At 35.9% G+C, this 13649-nt stretch overlaps 1 protein-coding gene and 1 pseudogene across 1 annotated transcript in view; both read left to right on the forward strand.

The window, feature by feature from the left end:
• The window catches only part of GPC5 (glypican 5), a 1587765-nt gene that overhangs the window by 900477 nt on the left and 673639 nt on the right, over positions 1-13649 (forward strand). The window lies entirely within an intron of this gene.
• On the forward strand, positions 32-438 carry LOC120883291 (annotated as a pseudogene).

The raw sequence follows: 13649 nt of genomic DNA on the forward strand, positions 1-13649 counted from the left end.
AGCTGTGGGGCCGCAGCCCTGCGCACCCGCCATGGGCCCGCGCTGCCAGAGACGCAAGTCCAAAACACCAAGGAGGCGCCCCGGGAGCCTGGCGCCCGCCCGCGGCTGCGTCCTTAAGCACGTCCTCCTGTACACTTGCTCGCCAGAGACATGGAATCCTGAAGGAGTTCCGAACTCTTCAGAAGACCACACACCTGCTGTTAAGAAAGACCCCCCTTCTGCCGCCTGGCAAGAGAAATATGTGTTCAATTCACTAGTGGTATGGACTTCAATTGGCAAGCCCAGGCCCTGTTGGCCCTGAGGCGGCAGAAGCGTTTCTAGTTCATCTCTTCGAGGATGCCTATCTCCTCTCCTTACACGCCAGCCGCATCACGCTCTTCCCAAAGGATGTGCAGCTGGCCTGGAGGATCCGAGGCATTCAGGAAGGGCTTGGCTGAGCTCTGGCCACCCACCCATCTCTGGCTGATACCTGAGCTTCTGCCTGTAGCCAAGACCAGATCCACAAAGTACAAGGTGTTGCCTGGACTTGCTCTGTTGAAAAAGCAGAGTGTGCGAGTTGCTTTCATAGTTCGTTTTTTTTAGAAGACTGCATGGCTTTCGTAACGGAGGTAATACATGAGAGAATCAACACATTCCAGAAATCCTGAGAATAATTTTCAGGTGAAGAGATTCTAAGGTTGACTTCACCTTGCAAATTATTCATGTGACTGATGATTTGGAAGACATCAGATTTTCTAGGTCATGGGCAAAAAGGATATTTACTGATTATTTTAAATCTTCTTGTACCATTAAAATTTTTACCATATGTATATATATATTTACTTTAAAACATGATGGAAAACAACAAGAGAAAACCAGTCAGTTGCATGGAAGAACCTGGTGCATCCAGCGTACAAATCTCTGCCCTTCAGATGGACTTCATCATTAACGGCAGAAGCAAGTTTGTATGTGGACTGTACCTTTCAACAGATTATACAGCTTTTCAAAAATTTAATTGGAATGAAAATAGAAATTTTTTAAGGTTTGATGTTCTGGGTCCTTCTGGTAAATTCCTGCCAAAATCACTGAGAAATTCCAACTTGTAGAATTTATTTTATTCTTTATTTGCAAATCATAGAAGATGTATCATAATTTATACTTCAGAATTTTTCATTCCAGGATTTTAAAGAGCCTTTCCAATGTTTTTACAGGTATTTTTATAACTTCCTTGTGGAGAGAGAATAAAAATAATTCTTAATGAAAAAAATTTGAAGCAAAGTTACTGTTATACATAGATTATACTATGTTCTTTGTGTGTTAGCATTAAATTCTTCATTTGGACACTTTGCCAACACCACAATTTAAACAAGAGAATTGAGGGATGTATCTTTGCCTCCAGTGGAGTGGAGTAGATTATAAGCCAATGAAATCCTTGCCCTTCTCTTGTAACTGAAAGCCGTTTAAGAGACTTCCAGAGAAATAGGAAGTGCCACCTGAAGCTGTTTAGATATTGTGTGTGATGAAAATGATTATTGAGGGTGGATACTAATAACGATGCGTCAGCCAACTGAATTCAAACTAAAGGGAAGGATCAAGTTCTGTTGTTTGATAAATTTTAACCCTTTGTAAAAACCTTTTCCTGTTCGACATCAACTCATTTTTATGTAAACATTGGAATAAAGCTTATCTATGAATACATTAAAAAAAACTTTCTTTTCGCTTTAACTTAAGGACAGATTTGAGGAAGGTCAATTTGCCCAAAACTGATGGTGGCAGACACACTCTCAAGTGACTCCTTGGTGCTTATGTCTCTGTGTAGTCCTCTGCTTTTGAAGGTAGATAGCACTTGTAACTTGCTTCAAACCAACAGAAAATGGTGAATGAGACAGGATGTCACCCCTGTGATTATGCTATGATTATGATTATCCATCTCGACAGCAGACCCACTCCAGAGTCTCGTCCCTGGCTTCATGAAAAGGGTGACCGCTGCTGCTGCTAAGTCGCTTCAGTCGTGTCCAACTCTGTGAGACCCCATAGACGGCAGCCCACCAGGCTCCCCCGTCCCTGGGATTCTCCAGGCAAGAATACTGGAGTGGGTTATCATTTCCTTCCCCAATGCATGAAAGTGAAAAGTGAAAGTGAAGTTGCTCAGTCGTGTCCGACTCTTAGCGACCCTATGGACTGCAGCCCACCAGGCTCCTTGGTCCATGGGATTTTCCAGGCAAGAGTACTGGAGTGGAGTGCCAGGGGCTTGCAGTGTCAGTGGCCTTTAAGTGTTGAGTGCAGTGTTTGGGTTCACCCACGCTCAGACTCTGTTGCTTACCTCAGTTCCCCCCCCAACCCCAACCCCCGCCTCCCCATACACCAAAAGATATTCCTCAGTTCTTTGATTGCTGTTGGTTTCCCCAACCTCACTTCTGTTTTTTTGGAGGAGAATACCTTTACACCTAAATTACCTAATTTCATTGTAAGTTTCTTTTTGGTGGTTCTTTGGGTTTGCTATTGAGCATGTGCGTGCACACAGAGATACACTGCACCCAAATGTACAGAAGACCACATACACACGACTGAACAAGACCACAAATTAATGTCAATAAATTTTAAAGGATAGAAGGATAGAACATATGAATATAGAATAAGGTCGAAACTGTTAACAAAAACTAAGTAGGAAAAATATTTCTTTGGAAGTTAACCTATATACTTCTAATTATCCTGTAGGTTTAATTAGAAATCAAAGAAAATTAGCAAAATATGTAAAAATGGCAATAAAACATGGTATAAAAACTTGTGGGACACAGCTATTGCTGTGCTCAGAGGAAAATAGCTTTAAATGATTATACTGATGAAGAAGAAAAATTAAGAATCAACCTATGTATCTAGAAGAAACTTTAAAATACCTGAAAAGTAAGTAAAATAATACAAAAAGTAAAACACAGGCAGAAATTTATAAAATGGAAGTGTATTCAACTGAAAGAAAAAAATCTTTGTGGAAAGAATAAAACTGAGGCCCTGATGAGAGGCCCTGATGAGAACTAATGAGAAAGTCAGAGGTACAATTTACTAATATTATCAACAAAAGAGGGGGCAGTATTATAAATTTTATAGTATTTGCCCACAAGAGAAGCTTGAAGTCCCCTTTTTGCGAATAAATTTGAATACTTTGAAATGTACAAATGTCTAGAAAAATTCAACATACTGAACTTAGAATGTGCTCTGTGCTGTGCTTAGTCATTCAGTTCTGTCCAACTCTTTGCAACACCATGGACTGTAGCCCACCAGGCTCCACTGTCCCTGGGGACTCTCCCAGGCAAGAATACTGGAGTAAGTTTCCATGCTCTTTTCCAGGGTTCCCAGCCCAGGGACTGAACCCAGGTCTGCCGCATTGCAGGCGGATTCTTTACCATCTGAGCCACACAGGAAGCCGAGGAATACTGGAGTGGGTAGCCTCTCCATTCTCCAGGGGAAGTTCCTGACCCAGGAATGGAATTGGGTTCTCCTGCATTGCAGGCAAGTTCTTTACCAGCTGAGTTACCCAATAGTATATTCGAATAGTCTGTATTCTCCTATTGAAATGGAAACTCTAACTTAAAAAAAAAAAAAAAAAACTTCATACATAGACTACAGATACAACAGCTTCAATAACTGTCTCCATAATGAAGTCTTCCAAATACATTTGGAAGAAACAACAGCAGAGGCATATTCCTCAAGGAGATAAAAAGAGGAAAAATTTAAACTTAATAAGACCAGTGTAAAGTTAATACTAGAAATTAGCATCTAACGTAAATGGTTAAATTTTGGTTAAACCAATGGTTAAATTTCAAAAATTTCCTACTGAAATCAGGAACAAACCAAAAGAGCCCACCATGTCTTCCTTGGTCTAGTGTTGGCTACAAAGTCATGGGGGCTTTCCAGGTGGCTCAGGGATAAAGAATCCACCTGCCAATGCAGGAGATGCAGGTTTGATCCTTGGGTTGGGAAGATCCGCTGGAGAAGGAAATGGCAACCTACTCCAATATTTTTGTCTGGAAAATTCCATGGGCAGAGGGGACTAGCAGGCTTAGTCCAGGGAGTTGCAAAGAGTCAGATGTGACTGAGCACACACACATACATAGTCATGGACCATTTCAAAATTTGCTCACTTCTCTGTTTGAATATAATTCTTCAATTTTAAAAGTGAAAAATAAGATTCAAGTCACTTTCAGCCTTATATTCTCTTTGTCTATCAATAGTTTTGCCCTTAAAACTAAATTAGTAGGCAAATTTTATGGGTGAGGTGAAAAAACCAAATGCTTGGGACCTTCCTCTCTTATTTTTGAATCCCTTTAATGGTTATTAGTAACTGGTACTATACAGGCTAGTGAAGGATAACTTTCCCCAAAAGAGTTGGGGATTACCATGCATGAAATACATTTGTGAAACATGTCTTCAGTCTTGCTAGTAGAAAGTATGTATTGAATAGTTTTAACATCACTGTATGAATACTTGAAACATGTGAAAATAGAACATATTGCTTTTAGAAATGTTCTACCAAACAAGTGCATGACATTAGTGTTATATGCTACCTATAATAAATTTTGCATCCATAACTAGCTTGTCATTCATTTCATTTAAGGCCATTGAAGAGGTCTCACATTATCAAGCCAGGGAAATTTGTCTGGATTCTGTTAATAATCTACTCTTATAGAAAATGGTCTCTGATAGGGGTGACATGGAAAACAAAGGAATGTTCTAATTGAATTGATGTTGCCTGAGTTAATATCTTAAGACAATTGTCACTGATTAATCTATGGGAAGAAGTTTTTTGGTTTACTCTCTTTGGTGAGTATTTGAACGGTAATAGAATTTCTATTTTCAGAAAATGATTTCTCTTTGGCAGTGAACCAGTCTGTTATCTGTGTTTCTTACTTGTAATTCCTCAAAAAGTGTATAAATTTCAATGCCTTTATACTTTTTATAACTCCTTTAATAGAGAGCCAACATTTTCACATAATCCAGATCTGTTTGTTCCTCAGTGGTTACTGAGTGGTTATCTATTTCCTGTTCACTTCTTAATTTTGTTTCTTTAGTTTCAAAATATTTCCATATGTTCTCATAACACACTTGCATACTTACAAACCAGGGTCAAAAAGACACTCAGTGTTGGAGACATAATTAGGATTATTTTGAAACAGATATGCCTTAACGAAATTTGTTCCACTTAGGGATGTATTTTAATAGGTTGCTGAGTATTTTGCTAGTAGATGTTAACATTACACTTACCCCAGTGTATGTGGGAACAACCCATACCTTGTACACTGCTTTTAGATAAATAGCAAAAATAAGTCGAAGATAAGGACTGCTTTAAGTTCTTCTTGGTTAGGGAACAAAAATAATAAATGTTAGGAAATTTTATTGATTCACGTTTATTCAATCATTTTTCTCATTCAAATGCTTTCAGTAATAGACATGGTAATGAGTATCCATATAAATAAGAGACTTTAGATTTTCACATCTCTTTTCAATCTAGTTATTAGCCCTACTGCAGAGTACATCATGCGAAACTCTAGGCTGGAAGAAGCACAAGCTGGAATCAAGATTGCAGGGAGAAATATCAACAACCTCAGGTATGCAGATGACACAACCCTTATGGTAGAAAGTGAAGAGGAACTCAAAAGCCTCTTGATGAAAGTGAAAGAGGAGAGTGAAAAAGTTGGCTTAAAGCTCAACATTCAGAAAACAAAGACCATGGCATCCGGTCCCATCACTTCATGGGAAATAGATGGGGAAACAGTGGAAACAGAGTCAGACTTTATTTTTCTGGGCTCCAAAATCACTGCAGATGGTGACTGCAGCCATGAAATTAAAAGACGCTTACTCCTTGGAAGAAAAGTTATGACCAACCTAGATAGTATATTGAAAAGCAGAGACATTACTTTGCCAACAAAGGTCCATCTAGTCAAGGCTATGGTTTTTCCTCTGGTCATGTATGGATGTGAGAGTTGGACTGTGAAGAAAGCTGAGCACTGAAGAATTGATGCTTTTGAACTGTGGTGTTGGAGAAGACTCTTGAGAGTCCCTTGGACTGCAAGGAGATACAACCAGTCCATTCTAAAGGAGATCAGCCCTGAGTGTTCTTTGGAAGGACTGATGCTAAAGCTGAAACTCCAGTACTTTGGCCACCTCATGCAAAGAGTTGACTTATTGGAAGACTCTGATGCTGGGAGGGATTGGAGGCAGGAGGAGAAAGGGACGACAGAGGATGAGATGGCTAGATGGCATCACCAGCTCGATGGACGTGAGTTTGAGTGAACTCCGGGAGTTGGTGATGGACAGGGAGGCCTGACATGCTGCGATTCATGGGGTTACAAAGAGTTGGACATGACTGAGTGACTGAACTGAACTGAATATTACTATAAAATGTTGCAGCTTATCAAAAGATAGCACTACAGAAGAAAGCAGGAAATTCCTTATGTGGAAACTATAGGTTTTCATATTGCTATAAATAGTTTCAACAAATTGGTCATCTAGAATTAAGGAACCAGTATCTCATTAAATTTAATCATATATCTGAGAACCTATAGTTTGGATACAAGAAAACTTGTCAAGTTTCCCATTTTAATCTTACAAGTGCCTTTTGAAAGTTTTGTAGAAATATCAGTGATCATCAGCAGAGGTAAATCCTATACATTTACCACCTGTCAGGTTATGTATTTACCTGTATTCTCTGACAGCACACAATTTCTGATGCCTCTCAACTTCTGTTGTCAATTTCAAGAAAGTTTTTCTTCAAGACTAGTGGATTGCAGTGTCTTGTATTTGTTCACATTATGTTTGGGCTTGAGAAATATACAAGCTGTGCTTTCTGTTAAGTAGTCTAGGCCTGAAGCAAGAATTTCAGAAATAAACTAGATGCTATGGACTACATGATGAGAAACAATGTTCTTGTCCAGTTATCATTCTGCTGGATATAACTGGAAACTATTTTATTACTGCTTATTTGAAAGGTATATTTACCAAACCACTTTGGGGAGAAATCTTAACAACATTGAACATTACATTGCATGAACATGGTATATCGTTCCTTTTGTTTCAACCTTCTAACATTTTTTTTTGCAAGTTTTTCTTTTTTTTTTTTTCCAGCTCTCAATTTGTAGCATTTTTATGCCTTTTTTGTTTTGGTAAGTTTGCTGTTTAAAATGGCTCAACTGTAGTGCTGAAGTACTGCCTAATTGTACAAGAAGGCTCTGATGTAGAGCTTAAGTTATGGTGCTGTTGGCTATGAGTTCAATGTTAATGAATCAATACATCAAATACAATATTTATAAACAAACACATATACAACAAAGTTATGTATTAATCATATGATGAAAATGTGAACAGGTGTTCACAGAAATCTGATTGTGCATTTCTTCTATGTGCAGTGGTCCAATATCTGCTAGTTTAGTATTTTCTGTGATTTAATAGAACACAACTACCTTGAATTACAGAATTCAGCTGTAAGCTAATACATATGAAGAATTTAATATTAATTCCTTAGTGTTGAACGTATTTATGAAGAACTTACCAGGTGCTATCAACTGTGATCATCAGGAATCCAGCAGAGAATAGCACTGGCCACATCACTTTTTTTTCAAATGTTGTCTGACAAACATTACTCTAAAAGGCCTTAATTTTACTACATGATGATATACTTATGTCTTCACAGAAAAATAACATGAAAAATAATTTCACTTGTCTGAAAATGGACCTATTTTTTAGTTAATAAACATAACCAACCCTTAAGAATCAGTGCATGAAGATCTAGGCAATGATAGTGTAATGGTATCAGGGTAGTCATTATAAAATTGGGTTACTCATTACAACAGAAATTCTTGTGTATACTCCAATTTGTCTATTTTAAGAAAACATAAACTTATCTACATTTTGTAAACTATTTTTTATGGTTAAGTTACTTTTGTCAGGTAGCCTCAAAACAAACTCATAAATGCTGTATCCAGTCATAATTTACTCTAAATATGACCATTTAGTCATTAAACATTTGTTCAACTTTAGTTCCATTTCAGAATTAAAAACAATTTTATGTTGTTCACTAAGAAGAACACTGAATAATAACTGTATTTTCTTTGGCTGAGCTGGAACAATGTGCATAAGATTCTCTTGTCAACTTTAAGAAATAAGAAATCACCCTTGTGAAATAATTTATTTTCTTAAAAACAATTCAAAAATTTTTTACATGTTATATGTATGTATAGTAAATGATTACCCTCATTATGAGGCATAGTTACAGTAAATTGCTGTCTACTCTGAGTGCTATTGAAAATAAAATCATAAACTGCCCTCCCACATTCAGATGACCTGGTTTACTTGTTTTTTTCCTGAAAGCTAGGTTATGTTTGTTTCATTGAGCTGCAGCTTTAACTAGGGTCACTATTTTGTGACTTCACCCTGTCTCTTTTTATCAGTGTGTATATACTTTGCATGCTTTTTAAAAATCAGGGAATTTTGCTTGCTATTAAAAATAATATGTTAAAGCTATGATTTACATCAGACCTAGAATTAATAACATTGCCCTGAGAATAAGGTCCACAATTTTAACAAGGCTTTTGAAGCTTTTTATACCTAAAATGATGCTCAGTATTTTGGACTCTTACCTTCCAGTTTCCCATTTTCTGCAATCTTCTTGTCACAATGAGTGTTGCTCTGTTACTTTATTTCACAACTGTATCTTTACCTTCACAGTGTCTCTTCTATTTTATATCCATGTCTAGTATACCTTAATATCAGGCAAGATAGTACTACTTAATATCTTTTCCTTCGAGAGAATAAATTTCCTTTTCTGTGTGCTTTTGTAGCACTCTGTATTTTGCCCATCACAGCATTTATTTCATTCCATTACACTTGACAACCAATTTATTTTTCTGCCCCATTAAACTGGTAGTTTTGTGAGATCAAACACCATTTTTAGTTTTTTTTTTTTTTAACTTGGCACAGTGCCTGATACATTATATTCAATATCTTTCATTTTTTGTTAGGAATAGTGAAAAATTCTCTGAAACGTGAATATTGGGTGTCATGTTGCATTGTTGAGAACCAGAATTAAAGTCAGAGGGAAAGAAAAAAAGTGGACATATGCCAAATACCAAGTTTTACTCAGTTCAGTTAGCCTAGGTCTAGTTCTAGTTCAGCTTTTTCCTTTTTTGTTTGTTCAGGATCCTGAACAAATTTTTTGGCCTACTCAATACTAAAGTGTAAGATTCTCTTACTTTGTGTATCCATGATGGAATAAAGTTGTGTGCGTATTATCCTATGCTATTATTGAGTCCTGAGTGAGAATGTATCTAGTTACAAGTAATCTCTGGAAGTAGGATGGGAGATGTGAGGAGAATTGAATGTGCAATTACTATTGTGTGGGAATTGTATATATTCCTTTTAAATATTTTAGTTAGAAAATTACTAGAATAGAAATATATACAGAAATTTCAAATGAGAGGCAAAGAAGGCAGTTTCAGTATAAACTTGATTAATACAAATGGGAAAAGTCAGGTAATTGGAAAGGCAGCAATATATATATATATATATATATATATATATATAGTCCATAGACAATATATGGAATGCTCCATAGACAATATATATATTTGGAGAAGGAAATGGCAACCCACTCCAGTGTTCTTGCCTGGAGAATCCCAGGGACGGGGGAGCCTGGTGGGCTGCTGTCTATGGGGTCGCACAGAGTTGGACACGACTGAAGCGACTTAGCAGTAGCAGCGTTGTCCATAGAAGCATGAGCTTTAGGGATAAGATCAAATGTTAATTATATATAAACTAATGTAATTGGATTTACTTAATATATTAAAATATAAGGAATCCTAACCTGAATTAATGAACAGGTTAGCTCTGTGATATTCTTAATAGATCATGCTAGTATAAAAGGCACAAAAAGGTTGAAGACAGAGGGATATTTATAAGTGAAATGCTACAGAAATAGGAATGTGAGCATCTGCAGTACTGCCTTTAAGGCAACCCCTTAAGTGGGGGGAAAATGGCATTTTGTATTAACAATGGATGCAATCTTTGAAGATGTAGTAGCCAGGAAATTTAATGAACCAAGACATGTGAAAACTGAATATGAATAACAAATTTAGAAATAAAAGGAGACTGTAAACCAGAATCATAGTGAAAAATGTACATTTGTCAGATATTAAGAGTCAATGAAAATGTACAAATGATATAAATGACTGCAGTAAAATAACCATCATGCTTCGATATGTAATTTACAGAGAGGCTAGAAAATAGGAAAAAAAATATAGAATTAACATGAAAGCACTAACACTTGGTAAATATTATAGATGCAATCTATACTTTATTTAGAAAACAATATTTAAACAGTATATTATAAAGGTGTTGAAGATATAAAACTTTATAATACAGCAGTAGAGAAAACTAAATATTGGATTGTATGAAGATAAAAACACATAACAAAATAGTTAAACAAAATCCCATGGCAAGAATATCACACACACACACACATAAACAAATGCTTAATAGTGACATATTTAAATAGCATCTAAGTTGAGAAAAAGGAAAAGGGATGCTCACAAACTAATATGTATATATAGCCTATTATGTACTTGAGATTCCTAGGTATTTTAGTGTAAGATAATCAAATTTAGAAGCCAGTTTTTCATCTCTGAAGTTAGCATTAGCAAGAGTTGAAGATTGACTTTAACAAAATCTTTTCAGGTGATTGGAGTATAGGGCTGTACTATGTAAAAATAAAATGTTATGCTTTTTAAAAGGAAATTGGGTAGTAATGAACCCACTTCTAAAATTCTAGTGCAGATGTGCACGAATAGTCTTCATAATATTAATAATATTTTAGTAAAAACAATTAAGTTGAACTGCAAACATTCCTAATGTTAAAATATTAAATTCAATTATGGTACATTAACAATATTATAAGTATGTAGCTATTTTTAATGTAATAGATTTCAATAAATAGAATGATGTTTTATCTTTAGTAAAAAATGCAAAATAGTCTGAACACAGAACATTGTTTGTATAGAGAAAAACTTGAGTGTGTTGTTAAGTGCACAAGTATATTACTTAGTGCATGGAAAAGTACATGGACTGCTCTGCACCAGTTGAAGTACAGGAAGTATCTGTGTCCACTGGAATTTCACAATGATGTTTGGGTGTACTTTGCTTCTTAATCTTATAAGCTTTTTAAAAATTGAGAATTGTCTTAATTTATAAAGGCACAATCACCTTCTTTGAACACAGATTAATGTTTTTATGTATTTTATAATATACATAGAAGTATTAAAAGATGTGCATAAAAGCTGAAAAACAATTCTTCAACTGGAGAACATATTTCAACACATATCAGTTCAGTTCAGTGGCTCAGTCGTGTCCGACTCTTTGCGACCCCATGAATCGCAGCACGCCAGGCCTCCCTGTCCATCACCATCTCCCGGAGTTCACTCAGACTCACATCCATCGAGTCGGTGATGCCATCCAGCCATCTCATCCTCTGTCGTCCCCTTTTCCTCTTGCCCCCAATCCCTCCCAGCATCAGAGTCTTTTCTAATGAGTCAGCTCTCTGCATGAGGTGGCCAACGTACAGGAGTTTCAGCTTTAGCATCATTCCTTCCAAAGAACACCCAGGGCTTATCTCCTTTAGAATGGACTGGTTGGATCTCCTTGCAGGTAAAGCCCAAGATTTGAAAGAGGTATAGAAACTTCTATTGGCAATACAGATCACTCACAACTTCTTGCAGGTCTCTCCTTGTACCTGAAAAGCAGCATTGACAATATAAAAGTGACAGGGTATGGCTTTGTTCTAATAAAACTTTATTTACAGAAACAAGCGTTGAACTAGCTTTGACTCATGAGTATTAGTTCGCTAATCTCTCCTTTAACTATTTTGTTAATTATTCTAGCTTTAGAGTATGCCTTAAAACCAGGTATTGTTTGATTCAATTTGATTCTTTTTAAAAATTGTTTTGGTTGAGTCCTTTATTTAGTCATATACATTTCAGTATAAGAATGTCTATACTAAGAATCCAGCTGAGGTTACATAAATCTAAAGATCACTTTGGCTAGAACTAACCTTCTGTTAATTACAGTTAAAATAAATTTTGGTAGATTCTTTCTTATAAGCAAGTACATATTCTGCAAATATTCTTAATTCTTTACTCCAATCTAAGTGATTTTTGTTTTTATTGTTGAATTTGGTAGAATTTTCAACATGGTATTGGATAGGAGTGGTGAGAGTTGACATTTTGAGAGTTGACATTTTCCTATTAACCATAGAAATGCCTTCAGTCCTTACCCATTAGGCGTGCCTTAGCTATATTTTGTACACGTCCCTTACTAGTTTAAAAAAGTCCTTCTATTTTTTTTTGGTGATAGGTTATCATGAATGAGTCTTGAATATTATAGTATGTGTTATTTTTCTCATCTATTGATACAAAAATATGCTTTTCTCCTTTTAGTCTGTTAATATGGTATATTATCTTGATTTTCAAGTATTGAACAAGACTTGGTTCTCCACTTATATCCCATTTGATTGTGATACATTATTATTCTTATATGTTGCTAGATTTGACTTGCTAACATTTTGGTGAAGATTTTTACTCTTTTTTTCTGTGAAGTATATTGGTGTGAAACTTTATTTTTGTATGATTTTATGGTAGTCTGATAAAATGGGAGAATTCCCTCTTCTAATTTCTAGAAGGGACTGTCTAGAATTATTTCTTCCTTAAACATTTGGTAAAATGCCCAAGTGAAATGAGCAAAATGATGTGGGCATGAAGGTAGAGTGCTTTGTGTAAATTTCCTTTTTTTTTTTTTTAATATGACTTAAAGTTTTCAGTAGCATTGCTTATCTGTTTCAATTCTGAGTCTTGTCAATTTGTTTCCTTTAAGGAATTGGTCAATTTCATCTCAGTCAAATTTATGGGCATAAAATGATTGTTCATATTCTGTTTTTCTTTAATTTCTGCCTGGTGAGTATTGATATCCTCTCACTTGTCAATATCCACAACTGTCTTCCGCTCCTCCTTTGGGGCTTCCCTGGTGGCTCAGACAGTAAAGAATCTGCTTGCAGTGCAGGAGGCCTGGGTTTGATCCCTGGGTCAGGAAGTTCCCCTGGAGAAGAAAATGGCTACCCACTCCAATATTCTTGCCTAGAGAGTCCCATAGACAGAGAAGCCAGTCCACGGGGGTTGCAAAGAATTGGACAAGACTGAGTGACTAAGCATACATGCTCTTCCTTTTACTGTGTAGTCAAAATGGCTGGAAGTTGATCAATATCAATTACCAGGTGACTGATTTTGAAGAATCTTATTTCAATGATTTGTTTCCATTTTTGTTTTCAATTTTATTAAGTTTTCCTCTTTATTATTACCTTCATTCTGCTTGGTATAGGCACAGTTTGCCCTTTTCAAGTTTCTGAATTTATTGAAATTATTGATTTTTCTTTTATAACATAAAATTTTAAGGTTTAAGTCCCAGCATACTGTTTAGCTGTAAATAGCAGATTTTTATGTTACAGTTTTAACAGCTTTTTGCTATTCTTTTTTTCTCCCACTTCTATTGAGATATGATTGATCTGTAATATTGTATAAGGTTAAGGTGGTATAGTATGATTTTATTTATGTATATATTATAAAATGCTGACCACAGAA

This window comes from Oryx dammah, unplaced genomic scaffold, assembly GCF_014754425.2.
Source record: "Oryx dammah isolate SB20612 unplaced genomic scaffold, SCBI_Odam_1.1 HiC_scaffold_24, whole genome shotgun sequence".
Classification (NCBI taxonomy): domain Eukaryota; kingdom Metazoa; phylum Chordata; class Mammalia; order Artiodactyla; family Bovidae; genus Oryx; species Oryx dammah.